The sequence below is a fragment of the Falco biarmicus genome, chromosome 11 (genome assembly GCF_023638135.1).
Source record: "Falco biarmicus isolate bFalBia1 chromosome 11, bFalBia1.pri, whole genome shotgun sequence".
NCBI classification, from domain to species: Eukaryota; Metazoa; Chordata; class Aves; order Falconiformes; family Falconidae; genus Falco; species Falco biarmicus.
The window spans coordinates 4,925,022-4,940,683 of NC_079298.1; the positions used below are offsets into that span (position 1 = coordinate 4,925,022).

The 15,662-nt window shown below is 48.5% G+C and overlaps 1 protein-coding gene and 2 long non-coding RNA genes across 5 annotated transcripts in view; 2 read left to right on the forward strand and 1 right to left on the reverse strand.

Annotated features, from left to right (window-relative positions):
* Positions 1 to 15: 15 nt before the first annotated feature.
* Positions 16 to 3,439, forward strand: LOC130156834 (uncharacterized). The gene is made up of 2 exons (XR_008824623.1): positions 16 to 130; positions 612 to 3,439. It is a non-coding gene; the product is annotated as an uncharacterized LOC130156834 (long non-coding RNA).
* A 9,430-nt stretch (positions 3,440 to 12,869) lies between these two features.
* On the reverse strand, positions 12,870 to 15,108 carry LOC130156835 (uncharacterized). Its single transcript, XR_008824624.1, has 2 exons — positions 14,743 to 15,108; positions 12,870 to 13,719 (listed from the first exon to the last, which is right to left on the reverse strand). It is a non-coding gene; the product is annotated as an uncharacterized LOC130156835 (long non-coding RNA).
* A 171-nt stretch (positions 15,109 to 15,279) lies between these two features.
* The window catches only part of JAK1 (Janus kinase 1), a 62,625-nt gene continuing 62,242 nt past the window's right edge, over positions 15,280 to 15,662 (forward strand). For 2 of the 3 annotated variants that reach the window (XM_056355689.1, XM_056355692.1), the window contains exon 1: positions 15,280 to 15,425. The gene's annotated coding sequence lies outside the window, so the exon portion shown is untranslated. The remainder of the gene's footprint in view (positions 15,426 to 15,662) is intronic. The other variant, XM_056355691.1, reaches the window with a different exon arrangement.

Below are 15,662 nucleotides of genomic sequence, written 5' to 3' on the forward strand. Positions count from 1 at the left end.
CGCGTGCCCCCGCCCCCGGAAGAGCCCGTCACATGGCCGCGCGGCGCTGCCATAAACACACCAAGATGGCGGCCCTCACGCCGCCAGCCCGTGCTGCGTCATGTCGCCGCCGGCCCCGCCGAGCCCGCAGGTGGGTCCGGTCCGGCCCGGCCCCGGGGCGGCGGGGGGCGGCGGGGGGCCGGGGCGGCGAAGCCGGCGGGGCTGGGGCGCGGCGCTTCCTCCCGGCTCTGCGCGCTGTTATTTTCCGGGCGGCGGCGCTTACGCGGGCGGGGCCTGCGGCTGAGGCGCGGGAGGAGCGGGGCGGCCGCCGCCGCGCTTCCCTCTCCGCGGGGGGCCCTGGGGGGCCGGGGGAGGGCGAGTGAGGCGAGGGGAGCGGGGTGGGCGAGGCGGGGGCTGTGGGGGCCGTGTGAGAGCGGGGGGCGCGCTGCTCAGGCCTCCGGCCCCTCAGCGCCGCGCCGTCGAGGGGAAGTTGTGAGGGAGCGGCTGAGGCGGCCGGGGGCCGCCGCCTTCCCCCTCCGCACACACGGCCTGCCTTCCCCCGGGCCGCCGGGCAGTCGCTCGTCAGGCCGTGGTGTCCTCGTAACTTGCTGTTTGTTTTCTCTTCTCTTCAGGCTTCTACAGTGGTTTGTTAAAATCGCGCTAATCCAGATGGGCAGGGGGCCTGCTGCTAGCGCGCCTCGCAAGCTGCCGCAGGAGCGGGGTCGAGAGCTGCTTGTAGTACTCGAAGATACTTGACCTGTGCGTAGGGGTGGGGAGTCGCAAGCCTTGTGGGTTGTGGTCAGGGCACAGCAGTAATTCCATCAGTGTGATGCTAAAGAAATTTTGGTTCATGCAAAACGAGTGGAAAAAAAAAAAATCCATAGAAGCACCAGCTCCAAAGGGACAGGAGGTGGGACTGGAGTTTTAAAGACCAGCCAGAGAATCTTAAAAGGCTGTGACAAGTGAGAACTGGCAGCAAACACTGGAAACAGTAGAGTTTTTTTATAAAAGCATATGGAAATATGCAATGTCTTTAGCAATAACAAGAACAAAAATGTTTGCTAGACTCCAAAACTAATGTGGGTTTTCCTCAAAAAGGGGGATTCTTCTGATGCTAACAGGGAACCTACTTAGGCTTTTTGTATCAGGTCTGTGTGTCTTAAGGAACAAAGCAGAAATCGGGGGGGTGGGGGTGTCGGTGTTAGGTGCAAGGGAGCAAACTGTATTTGTATTGGAGTAAGAGCTACATCCTTTCTGGAGAAAATGGCATCAACCCTTACAACATACATGTGTGCAACTCAAACAGCCCTTGTTCCAGAGGGTGCTGGCGAGATAGTGTTCACCCTGGCAGTCACATATACTCTCCCTTTAAAGAGCGTAACAGTAACTGCTGGAGCACAGAGTAAAACCTAGAAACAGTGGTCAAGGCATACTTGAGCTATAAAATCACAATTCTTCTCTTGTCTCTTCAGCCTGTGAAATGTAGGATTCCCAATTCTATGTTTATGCCATTCTACTGAAATGGGTAGAATTTTTCTGCTGGAATAGTAATAGTGTTGTAAAAACACCTCAGAGTGAGAGCAAATGGTTCATTAGTTACGCAGCTTCCTTCCTTTTCAAAAGTCACCGTTGTATATTCAGAATATGTCAGTATTTTTTACCGAGTTTTTTTGTTGTTTTTTTTTCCTAGCAGCAGCGGATTCTTTAATGATTAATCTGCAAATGGTGGTAAATCTGTGAGTTTTGGAATATATGCTTAAGTCATCTGTGTCGTCTTACGTCAGTATTGCATAATCTGTTGGCTGTCCCCTTTTTATGTAATGTATGTTTGTAGTTTGTTTTAAAATGTACAAATATTTTTTTCCACTGCGTGCTTCTACTCAGATATTTCCATATTTGTCTCTCCGTTGCCCTCTTGAGTTAAAAACTTGTAAGACACCATTTTGATAGCTGGATCCAGCTGAGTGTTACGTATTTCTCTTTTAAAAACAGTCTCCATAACATCTTGAGACATGCTTTTTTCCAGGTAATTTAATCAGAGTGTTACACCATTTTTGGAGTTTCTGCTTCCTCCTGGTAGAAATATGAGAGCAACTTGTTCTGGTGAAGTCCATCAACATCATAAACTTTATAGAAAATTTAGTAACACATTAACTTTTACTATGTAAAACAGTTGCGGTTTTTAAACCTGTTTCAGAACTCGGTTGTATTTGATTCCCTTAACCAAAGGTTGGGTGTTTGTGTAGGAGTAGTCGTTTTCAGCAATGCCTGGTTTTAGGGAAGAAAAAAAAAAGTGTGTGTGTGTAAAGTATAGGTTGATGTAAGTTAATAATTTAACTAGTTTGCAGTGAAAATGTTTATTGTGCAATTTTGTATTTGGATCCTATGATGTAAAAGTGCCAGCTGCATACTTGGAGCACCTCAACCCTTTAAGTCCCTCTTCTGCTTACTCCAGCTGCAGTCCCTTAGGAACGCAGCTGGCTGCCTGGCATTGGGTGCTGCTCCCGTCGAAGCCATCAGTAGGCATAGGAACGGGCATCTGTGATGCTGGCTCCAGAAGCACATGTGACAAACTCCGATTAAGCCCAGCCGAATGTGTTCACAGTGCTGTAAAATTCCACCACCTGCCAGCCCGCTCTGCTGGCGAAAGGCTGGCAGGCTTGGTGCAGTATGCCGCGTGGTCAGGGCATGGTGCTACCCTTGTACTCGTGCTGTTTGTGATCCCGCTTCTCAGCTGTCACTAGTGGTGTAGTTCCATTAACTTACCTGGCTGTCTGCCATTATACCCATTGACTGACTGGTTCATGACATTCAGTACTTAAGTAGCATGGACCAAACGCTAGGTTCTAGCTCTAGAATTTAAGGGGGACAGAGGAGTGCCCCCATTCACTGTAGTGATAGTTGTAGAGTGGTTAGTTACCCTTTCTCCAACACAGCACTGGTGGATTTGGTCAGAAGAAGCTGCTACTTAAAAAACACTTTGAGCTGCATTGTAAAAGCTGCAGTGGTCATTAAGATAGCATTAATTATCTGGATAATTTTCTGGACTGAAACCTCAGATGTGAAGGCAACGCTCCAGAGCCTTTCACCTAGCAGCTTGGTGTCTCTTGGGGGTGATGTGGGATTTTTGAGACATGTGAGGGCCGAGGAGACAGAGGACGTGCCTCCTGGGCTCCGCAGTGTTGCGGGGGGGCTGCAATGACTGACAGGCTGCCCTGGCTCAGTTATCACAGTGCTGATGCTGTCTCTTGTAAAGGTACAGTACTGTGATAACTGAAGGATGGCAGCCATCTGAGCTTCACGGGGCCCCACGCCGCTGGTTCTCTGTGCCCTGGGGACTGACGGACTGACAGAGAGAGCACAGCATCCTGACCTGGAGTGAACTTGTTTTAAATGAACCTCTTTGCATAAAAGTCAAAGGTTACTGTTTTATTTGAATAAAATATTACACTTTATTGTAGAGTTTGCTTGTTAATTGACTGTTATGCTTTGAAAGGTTTTCCAGAAATGCTGCACTTTGGCAATCTTCAAAATGGTTCAGAAAGCAGGATCCTGTGTGGCATGGTGAAGTGTTACAAGAGCAGAGGGGTGTGTCTATGGGTAATACTGGTAACAGAAATTACTGTAGCAATACAGAAAATAAACCCCTTTTGAGGTATGTTTTAATACTTCTTGTTAAAGATACCACAGTCTTGGTTAACTAGTCTCCTAACTCATTTTCTGCATGTCTCAGTACATGAAAATGGGTGGTGGGACACAGGGTATTTCACAGGCTGGCCAGCACGCTAGGGCAGTGCAGCGGGATGGTGGTGGTGCAGCAGGAGTGGTCCCTTGCGGAGTTTGCTTGGGGCTTTTCTACCCCGGTAAGAGGGAGGCTGCAAATTCCCCGGGTAATTTCTATAGCAATGTCATCAAAACGCCTAGAAAGGACGAGGTTTTTGGGGAACCCACTTCGACCAAAGTGGCTGGCGGACATTTTTTGTGCCATGTGAATGGCACTGTGCTGGGAGGCTGAGAGTTGAGCTGTCCCTGCCTCGGTGGCTCGGGGGCGGGGTGGGGGTGGGGGGTGGGTGCTCAGTGTGCGATGCTGGCGTGCAGGGCTGGGCTGCAGTGCTGCGATGTGACAGCAGAGGGGCCCCGTGGACCAGGTTGTGTTGAGGAAGAAGGAGTCCGGAGATTTTTGCATAAAACAAGCAGAGGTCTGCAGACATGTTGCAGTGGTGCCTGTTCCCCTACACGCACACGCGCACACCACCCCGCCTCCAAGGAAGTGTATGACCCTAAGGCTAGCACAGCAATTTCCAGAGGTTGCAATTTATTCTTGATACCGACATTAAGTGTGGTCATTAACCCAGCAGTGTTTAGAAAACTCTTCCTTCTGGACTGGATGATTCATGTGTGTCCAGGGCCTTGCCCTGTGCAGCCCCAGCTGCTGCTCGCTGCTCCAGGGAGAGGATGAGGATTAGCTCAACCAGCGGTCTGCTCCAAGATAGCAGTTAGGTGGTTTATGTTATTTTTCTGATTCTTTCGTACTGGAAGGCGTTTCTGCCAGACTGCTGCTGGCTGTGTCTGTGGGCTCAGACAGGGTCAGTGCTATATAGCCATGATTGAACATTTTGCCAGCGTGCGTCATTTAAATGGAGGAAATTATTACTGGTGTTTTGATAGTGCCTCGAGTCTGTTTCTGGAGGAGGGCTTTTATTGTACTAGAGACTGCAAATGATAAAAAAGACATCCTGCTACCAAGAGTTTAAGTTCTAGATAGGTTACAATCTGAGCAGACTCAATGCTTGGCTTCCTCTCTGTCTCTTCCCAAAGCCTGCAGGGACCCCTCAACCTGGGCAGGAATACCCTCATCCCAAAAAGGAGAGCTGGTCGTCTCCTGTGGCTGCAGCTGTCCCTAGCTGTATGACAGCAATACGCCTGCGCTTCTTCACGAGCCATGGCATGCTTCTGTTTTGGTTGCAGGATGAACGGGAGAGAAGAGGAACTGTGCGAGTGGAAGCATTTGTAAGCTTGCAGGCTGGCCAGGGCTGGGGTTCATCTCTTTTTGCCTATTTCTGCTGTTGTTTTAGCATCCATCAGGTGCTCGGGCAATGTACATCCACTTTCCTGGGAGAAAGGTAGGTGGCAGTGAGGTTTGGAGCTGGAAGTAGCATGGTATTCATCCAGGTCCTTGTGGTGCTGCCCCAGGGATGGCTCTGGGTGTTCACTCATGAATACAGTAGAGATGCTGGCTTGTACTAGAAACCAAAAAGTTCTTGTCCTTCCCCTGCTAAGACACACATAGCAGGTGTGTTATGGACCGGGTCCAAGGAATGAGGTTCCTCACCTACTGAGCCCTGCGTCAGATTTGAGGGTTAATGACCAACCCAGCTCATTTAGTGGGATGTGCAGCAAAGCTGCTCGCTGTGTACTGCTGCACATATCAAGTACTGGTGAAAGAGAACAAAGAGCCTGTATGAGTGACATGTGCCTCTGGCTTCAGATTGTGATTCTTGTTTCCTGTTACAACAAGTACGGCTTCGAGGTCTGACAGGAACTGAAATGCTGTCTGTGCCTGAAAACAACACCTCTCTGATCAGATTTACTGGGAGCCTTTATCTCCTTCTAGCTCAGCAGACATAGAGTCCATCTCTTTTTTCCTTTAGCTTCCGACTGATATCATAATGGGACAGACTCATAAATACTGGTGGGTTTGTTATGTCTAAATATTGCTACACATGAACAATGCAACTATCAAGTCTTTTTTTGGCAGTGGAGCACTTCCTCCCACAAACCGTGTTAAAGCAAGATGTAAACAGCATGCATACAGTGATATGTGGCATCACTTTCTGCTCAAAAGTAAGGTCTCTGAGGACCATCCGTTTTCTGATAAAACTTTGTTATTTATGGGTTTGGTTCCCAAGGCGAGGCAATTTTCTTGTGACACGTCTCAGCTGTCATTCCAGATGAATTTGTTCTAACCCGGTGGTTCTCAGGCTTTTTCATCAGGAAAGTCCCTTTTCCCATCTGGAGGCCATCGCCTTCCCACCCACGTTTTGCATGAGAAGAACAGCAGTTCTGCTCCTGTGACATCTCCTTGGGACTGCAAGGCTGCAGACAAGAACGGCTGTTCTGTTCCTGGCTCTCGTCCACAAATCATCCTTTTAAGGGTTGAAGTTTCTGCTCTGAGCAAGCTGGCCAGCAGCTATCAGCTTCTGACAACAGCAGGATAAAAGAGTTCCATTGTCTCTTAGCTCTCAGCCTTGAAACCAGGTGAAGATGTTGCTTTTCCCCAAAATACTTTTTTTTTTTTAAAAAAAAAATGTGACTCCTGTTACTGTTCAGAGTGAACCATCGGTACCAAAAAGCCTCGTTTCAGTTGTACTAAATAAAAAGAATCATTCCCAACAGAGTTTCAAGCACACAGTTGTCTTTTCGAAGTCCAGCAGTGCTCTGTATGAATCAGACTGTGTTTTAATTACTGTTCATTCAAATCGTTTCTGGCTAGCACAGAGCATTTGAACTTTAATCCAGACCTTCTTGATTAAAGATCTTTACAAATCAAGTAGCCTAATTGGAATGTCCCGATATGTGCAAATGTTAGATGAACCAGAATGTAACTTGGTTTTAGGTCAGGTTAAGCAATTTCTGAATGTGAACCTGGAGATGTTGGACAAAGTGGAATGAAAAAACCAAGTGGATGAAGGCTCTGGTGAAGTCTGTGTGATCAGAAATGTTGGGGGCTCAGCTGTGCGACGTTGATTTTCTTCAGGTGCAGAGATACCTTCTTGGCATGCCAGCTCCAAACCTGCTCATGTTAGAGCACCCCGCCTGCAAAATCTCCTGAGTTTGACAATAATTCAGCATTATTCATTCATTACAAATATGCTCAGCTCAACTGTGGCAGTATTTTCTTTGAGTAAAATTGGATCGATGTGTTGGAGCTGCATTCCCGCTCTTGCTATTCTCAGCAGAGTGCTGTGATGATGTTCTTGCTCCTGTTTGCAGGTGAGGGCTCCTTTTCCACCCAGTGCAAACACTGCAGTTACAGTAATGGCAATTACACCTGCCTGTTACCGGGAAAAGTAGTCCCCAGGAGTACCGTGAACAGAGGACGACACAATCATTTCTGCTCTATGCATAAAATATTTTTGACTGTATCTCATCTTTTGGAGATAAATACTAGCTGAGTTGTTGAATAATATGTAAACCCTGCATTTTTGTCATTCACGTGATTCACAAAGGGAAATGGTGACTTTAATTAGTGTTTGATTGTGGACAAAAAAACTCCTCAGGAACCGAGTGTTTCTGTGTGGTACAGTACCAAAGTTACTGCTATCATTTCTGTATTCAGGCAGATGATGAAGTCAAGGTTGTGCAGCTTGGTACGTAATTTGCTCTTCATAACCTTTCATGGGAGCAGGAGGGGGGCATGGATCTGTGGGTGGATTAATACACTCTTACATGAGATGATGGATTTATGTTGGGCTAACGTTACAAGCTTTCTGGGACCAAACACTGCTGGAGCCAGAGGAAGAACCCCTCTTGACTCCAAAGGGCTGTGGCTCAGGCCTATACTTCAAATGAGAGGTGAAATTCTGATCCCAATCTCAAGTTCCCCATTGACTTCAAGAGGACAAGAGCTGCCCTTAGTCAGGGTTTTTTGTGATGCACAGGGATGTGCATCTGACACTGGAAAAAGCCACATTCAACCGTAGCAGAAAACGGGGCTGGGGGAAAGGTGTGAGGCTGTTCAGGAGGGAAACAACTCTCTTTTTGGGTGGTTCCCTGGACCTTCTGAAATCAAGCACTGCAGCCTCAAACACAGCTCGGGACATGTTAGTCCCTAGTGCTGTGCATACACTGGTTTCCTTAAATTAAGGCAAACTTGTTAAGATTTGGTGCTCTGCTGCATCTGGTCACCACTGCCAAGGGAGCACAGCAGTTACGGTGTGGCAGCTTGTGGTGCAGGAGGGGTGGGGAGGGAAGGTGGTTATCAGCACTTTGTCTGCCACAGTTTGCTGCTTCCTCCCTACGGTGAATTGAGAGCTCGCTATCGACTGCCCTCCATTTTAATTAACTCCAGAAGCAGGCAAAGTACACTGAATAATTCAAGAGAGACATGTGTTTAAACATTTGCGCAAGCTTCACGTTTCTCTTGCCTAAAAATAAGTCTGTGAGAGAGCAAATGATTCCTGTCCAAGGTGCTGGCAGATGGACAACAGAGCCATGGACCCCATCCCAACACCATCGTGTTGCATCACCCAAGAAGGCGCCATCCATGGGGCTCATCCTTGCTGCTGGGACCGTCCTGGGGCTGATGGTGGTGGGAAGTTCAAGGAAATGAGTCAAAGGCTGCATGCACAACGGCACCACCAGCACAGGCAGTCTTGGTCTGGCGGTAGCAAAGAGCTCCTAGAGAAGAGCCCTGGAGGAAGGGCTGGTAGAGGAGTAGGTGAGGTCAGCGACAGGTCTGAACATCAGTCGTTTTAATTGTTACTCTGAAGTTACAGTGGTAGCTGTTTTCCGTAACTGGGAGTCTCACCTCCTGCATTTTTTTTAATAGAGCATGACTTTAACAAAAGCACACAAGCAAAAATGTGAATGTGAAGATGCCCTTTAGGGTCAGTGTTTTGGAGTGCTAAAGCAGATGCAATTCTTCCAGAGGGAAGTGGGTTAGGAGGAGTCAATACCTTTCCTGTGGAAGCGCACTGATAATGGCTGTGCCGGTTTAGATGGGCACAGATCAGCAGAGACAATGTGAGAGGCTCCACGCCGATGTTTCTGATGTGTGGCCAGGATTACCAGCTGATTTGGTGTACTTTATATGCAAGCAATTTCCTTAAATGTGTTGGCTTCACATTCCCAGAGTGATAAAAAATGTCATGTTTTAGAAAAAAAAATTTCCACCCGCTGCAGAACAGCAACATTCAAGACAGCATGTGATGCCGCCCCTCCAGCATCCAAAGCCTTGCTGCATTCTGGTTTGAAATGCAGTGCTCCAGGGAACTCTGGAAATAAAAATTTCCGGAGGCTTATTGCTGTTGAAGCTTAATTAATTTAATTAATTTTGGATGTAAATGTGACATGCTGCAGTTGTAGTTGCATCCCCATTAAAGGAAAACTAATTTTAATCACAATCCACAGTGGGTGTTTTATCTGAAAATTATTAGAGGAACATAGTAGCTATTTACTTTCTTCTTAGTCGAAGGGCTTTTCACTTTTTCACCTCTGTAAGTGGGTTGAAGTCAAAGGAAACACGCGACAGCCTTTTAAAACACTTGCATGAAATACAGCATGTTTCACTGAAGAGGAAATGAGGAAAACAATTACTGAAAACGGGAGAAAAATCCTACACTGCTTTTCACATCCATAGGTCTCATGGAATGAAACAGTAACATCAGCTGTTTTCACCAGATTTTGTATTGCAGCCTGCATGTTCTCGGTGCCTTTGAAACCCATAGCTAACAATATCCAAATGCACTGTAGGAATTACCCTCTTGCTGTAGACAGTGTAGACACATGGTCCTGCTGAATCCATGGTACACGTGGCTAAGCAGCATGGCGGGCCGAAGGCAAAGACTGGGGCACTAAGCTCCTGACAATGATACTGCTAGTTCTTACTAGGCTTGGGAAAAAGTCCACGTTTCTCCAGGCTGGGAGTTTGTTTGCCATTCTGCTTTTTTCTGAACCCTCTGTGCCATTATGAGCAACACCCTTCTGGAAACATGACCTTAATTCTCTGTCTCCATATGGCAGAGGGAGGGGAATAAGGCAAATGACATATAAAAATGCTACTTTATAACACAGACCAAGGAAATGTAGTTTCCAGAAGTACACCTAAGAAAAGCAGCAGCAACAGAATGTGCTTTGGAAGTTGTCCAAGCAAGGCTGCTAGTGATTTGTTAAAGATTTTAGAAATGCTGTGTGCTCCAGGTTGTGTGTGTTCTGAAAGACACAGGCACGTGGTCTCTGGACGCTGACCTGAGACATGTCCCCAGCCATGCAAACAAGCTCTGTGATCTGTGGACCACAAGGGACGCGAATCAATGTTGTGTATCATTATGGAAAGGTGAATGCTTTGGTGACAAGTGTGGCATTTCCAATCCTAAAATGTTTAATTATTGCTCTGGTTGAGGTCACTGCTCTGCTTTGTCCCTCCCCACCAGCAGACCCACCTCAAGTTCCAGTTAGTGCTAGACTTGCCCTTATAAAAGCCAACCGTTGCACATAGAGCTTTTTCTGGGTTTTATATGTGTGTGTATGTGTATATATATATATATATATGAAGCTAGTATATAAGCAACTGTGTCTAGCTCTAGTGGTGTAGCTGGCAGGGAGCGTGGTGGCAAGTGGGTACCTGTGAACTGTGCAAGCACCAAACTCATCCTGCTGGAGACAGCAGTGCTGGAAAGCAGATGAGCTGAAGAAAATGCGTTTGAGGTTCTGGGCAGTACTGATTTGTCTTTGCATATTTTACTAGTTTGCTTGAAGCACAATAAAAAGGTGCTCATCAAATGAGTCTGACTTCAGTGGAGAAGGAATCAGAAGTGGGATTTGGAGCTGGCCACCATCACCACCACCCCACCATCATTGCTACCAGCACCACCACCACACTGCTTTACTATGTTTCAGAGCAGTGATGGCTGAGACAAGGAGCCAGATTTAGGCTGCCCCAGTTGCAGTGTGCCAGCTGCGCGGCCACAGGCACTGGTGTAACTCCCATCCTTTGCAGCTGCTCTACAGGTCTTTACACAAACCCAGTTTCTGCCTTACGAGAAGTGAACACAAAGTATATTTTTCAGCAGAGAAATCTAGGGAAAAAAATGCACATAATGCTGTTGGTTCAGTTTGTTAAGAGGACAATGAACAACCAGAAAGCGAGCAATGGGAAAAAACAGACAGTGAAGGCAAGCAGCAACTTGCACATACCTGATTCAGGATTGAGGCACAGCAGCAGCAGCACCATGCTCCTAAGCTTGGAGCAAAGTGAGCAGCTCCAGCTCCCTGGCCCGGGAAATCGGGAAATCAAGCTATGTGTTACACCTCCTACACACTGCTCTGCCAGCTCGCTTCAGCCCCGTGCAGGAAATCCCCCTGCAGCTTGGCCTTCAGCAGCAGCTGCCACGGCACCCTCAGAACAAGGACTGCTTTGGATGGGCAAAATTTAATCCTTTGTTTTGCAGAGTAAATTTGGACTACTGACATGAAGTACCTCTTCTTCCCCAAACTGAGGTTATTAGAAACCCCACTTAGCTTAAAAAAAGGGGGTTGAGCATGATATTTAGAAGTAGTTAATAATGAAGAAGCAATTCACACATTCCTGATGTCTCAAAATAAATTCTCACACTTGACGAGCACTCTGAAAACTGTCACAAACATGGTTTCACCCATGTTGTGTGAGCACAGGAAGTTTAAGATAAATTCAGCAACAGATCAGATGAAAGAACTTGTGCACTTGTGTATCTATTTATACAGCTCCCATGGCAAGTCCCACCCCACCACTGCAGTGTCTGGGGGCCTCACAGTCTCTAAGATACTGCATGGTGATGGTGTACAGCGCTACCCACTTCGTCAATGGAGAGTCATGACGGGAAGGAGGTTGCAGCATGAATTCACCCGTAACACCCAGCTGACGGGCCGGCACCCAGTGGGTGGTTTGGAGCCCCTAAGGTTGTTGCGGTGTGACCCCCTTCACCTGACCCAGCTCTGTGTTGCCTGATAGCCTGGTCCTCCTGCTCCTCCTGGCCCTGCATCCTGGCTGCTCCCCATGCTCCAGCCACAGCAGGGTGAACCAAACCCAGCGCGGGTCCAGATGAGAACAGCTTCTGCTCTCTGTGTTATAAAAAATAACTTCAAGTGAAAAGATCAGTGTGGTTGATCTTAATGAAAAAATCATAGAATCACAGAATGGTTTGGGTTGGAAGGGACCTCCAAGACCACCCAGTCCCACCCCCCACCATGGGCAGGGACCCCTCCCCCCAGCCCAGGCTGCTCCCAGCCCCGTCCAGCCTGGCCTTGAGCCCTGCCAGGGATGGGGCACCCACAGCTGCTCCGGGCAGCCTGGGCCAGTGCTTTGCTGCCCTCACAGTAAAGAATTTTTCCTAATATCTACCCTAAATCTACCCTCTTTTAGCTTAACTTCATTACCCTTTGTCCTACCCATATCCTACACGCCATTGTAAAAAGTCCTTCAAGTTGCTTTCCTTTGTAACTCCCACTTTTTTTCCTGGAGATAAAAATGGAAGAATGTTTTTCTTTTGGGGGAAAAAAATATTTTAAAAATAAGTTCTAATTTGAGCAGCACTGAACATAGCCTGACACTCTGCAGGAGCATACAAGAGCACAGAGAATTATTCTCAGAATACTTTCTAATACTATCCAAAGTTTAAGGAATTGCTGACATTGAAAGTCAGCAGCTCATTTTACACATTACACAGCACCTCTGACTTCATTGCCTCCTCCTGATTTTTGCTAGTACGTATGAGAAGAACCAGGCTCCAGAAGTACTGCCAGGAACAAATCAATGACAAACTGAAGCCACTTAGGTAGTGTTAGATCATATTTATGTAAAGGTCCAGACAATCCCAAGCTGATGGCATCGGTGATTTAAAGCACTTTACTGTATGTACAGCTCCTCACTGTACCTTGAAATGCCATGAAAAAAAAAAAAAGCTTTCCAGACATTTATACTGTTTAAAATAGTGTGGAAACATCACCATTTCAGAGGCAAAAGTGAAGTTTGGCTTCTGGAAGCTTGAAAACCAAACTGCAGAGCAGGCAAGTAAGAGATAATGTGTGCATCCATCCTTACCCCTTCTTTAAAGAAGGCTGCCAAAGAGGGTTTGTTTGAATTTAGTTTGGTTTTTAATTCACAAATATCAAGACAGTCAATGCTGGCCATGTTTATTTTGCCTTTTTTTTTTTTTTTGGTGGAGGATATCCATGAATCCTGGAATTTGCAAAATAAATACATAAGACACAAAATAATTCTTCTGACCTGTCACTGCACCCAAGTACAGGACTGACAGGGGAAAGAAAAATTTATTTTGCATCAAATGCCTTTTCTGCAGCTCTTTACAAGCCTATTCTCTATATAAGCAAGAAAACATATTCAGCAAAAAATACATGTGATTAATTCCTTAGAGAAGACTACTTTAAAGGTTTTAATGCAAAATTACATCCTTCCCATAGGATGGTATGTTGTGGTAAAAGCAGACCATTTTGGGTATAGGTTGGAAATCCTCCCCTGTTATTAACATAGTTCTTGGAGTAATTTTTAGAAGCACATTAATTTCATCCCAGTTATATGTCATGGAACAACTAGTAGAAACGAGCAGACACTAGTGTCCTGAAATTAAAGAGAAAAAGCAAAAAGCTCACATTGCAGGCAGGACTAGGAGACTGAACACGCAGTTTCTGTGAGACTGTAAGTGCCACAGGAGCTCAGCCCCTTTTTTAGAGAGACATGTGTGAACATGAGTGTTTAATTCCCACTGAAGGATGTGGCCTTTCGGAGCCTGCGTCATTCCTGGACATGGTCTTGGGCTCTAGGCACTGATTTAGACGGAGGCAGAGGTAAAGCTGCTCTGCTCTGAGCTGCTGCAGGCACAAGCAGGCCCAGGCTAAGCCCCTTATACAATCCTTCCGTCACAGCCACCTCCTCAGCTTTGCTTTGATTTGATTTGTAGCTTTGAGCTTCAGGATTCAAGGACTTCTGCAGCATCAGTTGCTGTGCTGGGAAACGACCCCTGCCTGTAAAGCATAAATAATAAAGATCTGGTATGTTATTTGGCATGAAAACCCACTGAGAAAAACTGATTTTATCATGATAAAGGCAAAGCCATGGAAAGGACTAGCAAGAATGAAAGCTAATCAATGGAAGCACAGCCTCTGCAGGCAGATCCCAGAGCGGAGGGTGGGGAGCAAAAGAGCAAGAAAAGGTCGGGTCTAAGAGCCTTGGCACAGCCCCGTGCATGTGCAGGGTTTGACATCTCTCCTTACAGCCTCAGGCCCATTTCTGACCTGAGTTAAGATTACCAGAGTGATGGAAACAGGGCGAGACTATGGTGCTTTCCTCTGCACCCATAGCACACGGTTAATCCAGACCCAGTGGCTGAGGAAGAAGATTAACAGGGTGCAAAAACATCCAAATTAGGCTCTGCTGGCTCCTGGACAGCTGGGGAAGCAGGTGGGGAAGGGCTAGCTTGTTCCCTCTTGCTGAAGGGGAAAAAAAAAGTCAATATTTATCTAGCTATAATTTGTAAACTACAACCACCTGACATGCACATCCATTGGCCGCGGCCTCCCAGCTCCCGTTGGAGAAGAAAAGCTTTGGTTTGATTTCCTGGAGAAAAGGTTCAGGACTCAGGACTGCTGAGGCACAGGGCAGCTGAGCTGGGGCCAATTAACTGTGCTGGGATATAAATGCTTCAGAACACAAAGGGGCTTGCACAGTTGTGCGTGAGGAGAGCTTGACAAGATGTTACCAGTGCTCCAATTAGTCTGAATTATGTGAAACTCCATCATGTCAACAAGGGGCACGTTTACCAGGGTGGTGGTGTTTTTTTTTTAAATGACCGATTCAGCTGTTGGGACAATTTTCGAAAATGCAGCAGCAGGTTGGCTCTTTCAGAAGAAAACACCAAATATATGTGTGTGTGTGGGGGGGGGGGGAAAGAGGGAATCATTCCATTGAACTGCATCATTTTCTTACTGCTACTACTTCCACTTGTGCCATTCCCTGTGATTCCCGAGAGAAAAAAAGGAGTTTGAAACCTCAGTGAAGCAACCAGCTTCGGTACGGGCAGCAGAGCTGCGCGTTATCTCATTTTGGTGTAAACACCAGGCTGCTTGCGCCGGCTCGTTCGTGCCTGCTGAGGCTGGAGATAGGGCCACAGGTTTGTTAACCCGACCCCGCCGGTCACCCAGCTACGGCACGGCAGGCACTGGCCCGCGCAGCCGGAGCACCCCTCGCCCTCACCGCGCGGCGCCATGTTGGCTGCCGGGGGGCCTGAGGCACCTGCAGATCAAACCTCCGGGCTGGCGCCCCGCCGCACGCCTTGAACGCTTTGCCTCGCTTCACACCAGCCGGGGACAGCCCCACGTCAAACCCCGCTGCCTCCTCGCTGAGCGGGCTCCGCGCAGGCCGCGACGGCCCCAGCAGGAGTGGCCTCTGAGGGCCCGAGCCGCCCGCGGCTCGCCCGCCAGCAGCTCCCCTCAGCCCGCGCGGCGGGAGGTGGCGGCGCGGCACCACCCCGGGGCGGGCCCGGCCCGGCGCATGCTCCGCAGGCGGGCTCCGCCGCCGTGCCGGGACCGCCGCCCTGCCGCTGCCGAGCGCCCGCCGGCTCCGCTCTCGGACAGCACCGGGCCGGGCCCTGCCGCCCCGCCAGCGCTGCGGCTGAGCGGAACGGCCGCCCCGCACTCCCCTCACGCCGGCTCGGCTCGGCGCGACGGAGGCGGTGAGTGGGGCCGGGGGGGGCTGCCGCGCCCCTCGGCCGGGCCCCTGGGCTGAGGGGAGCCGGGGAGGGCGGTGCGGGCGGCGGGCGCTTTTGCTGAGGGAAGCTCCCGAGATGGCCGACGGCGCGGGGGCGGCCTGAGGCTTCCCGGGCTCAGCGCGGCGGCCGGGCCCGGGGCCGCTGGGTTCTCCTCGGCGGTGAGGGGCCGGCGCCTGGGCAGGGGTGCGGGGCTGTGGGCTC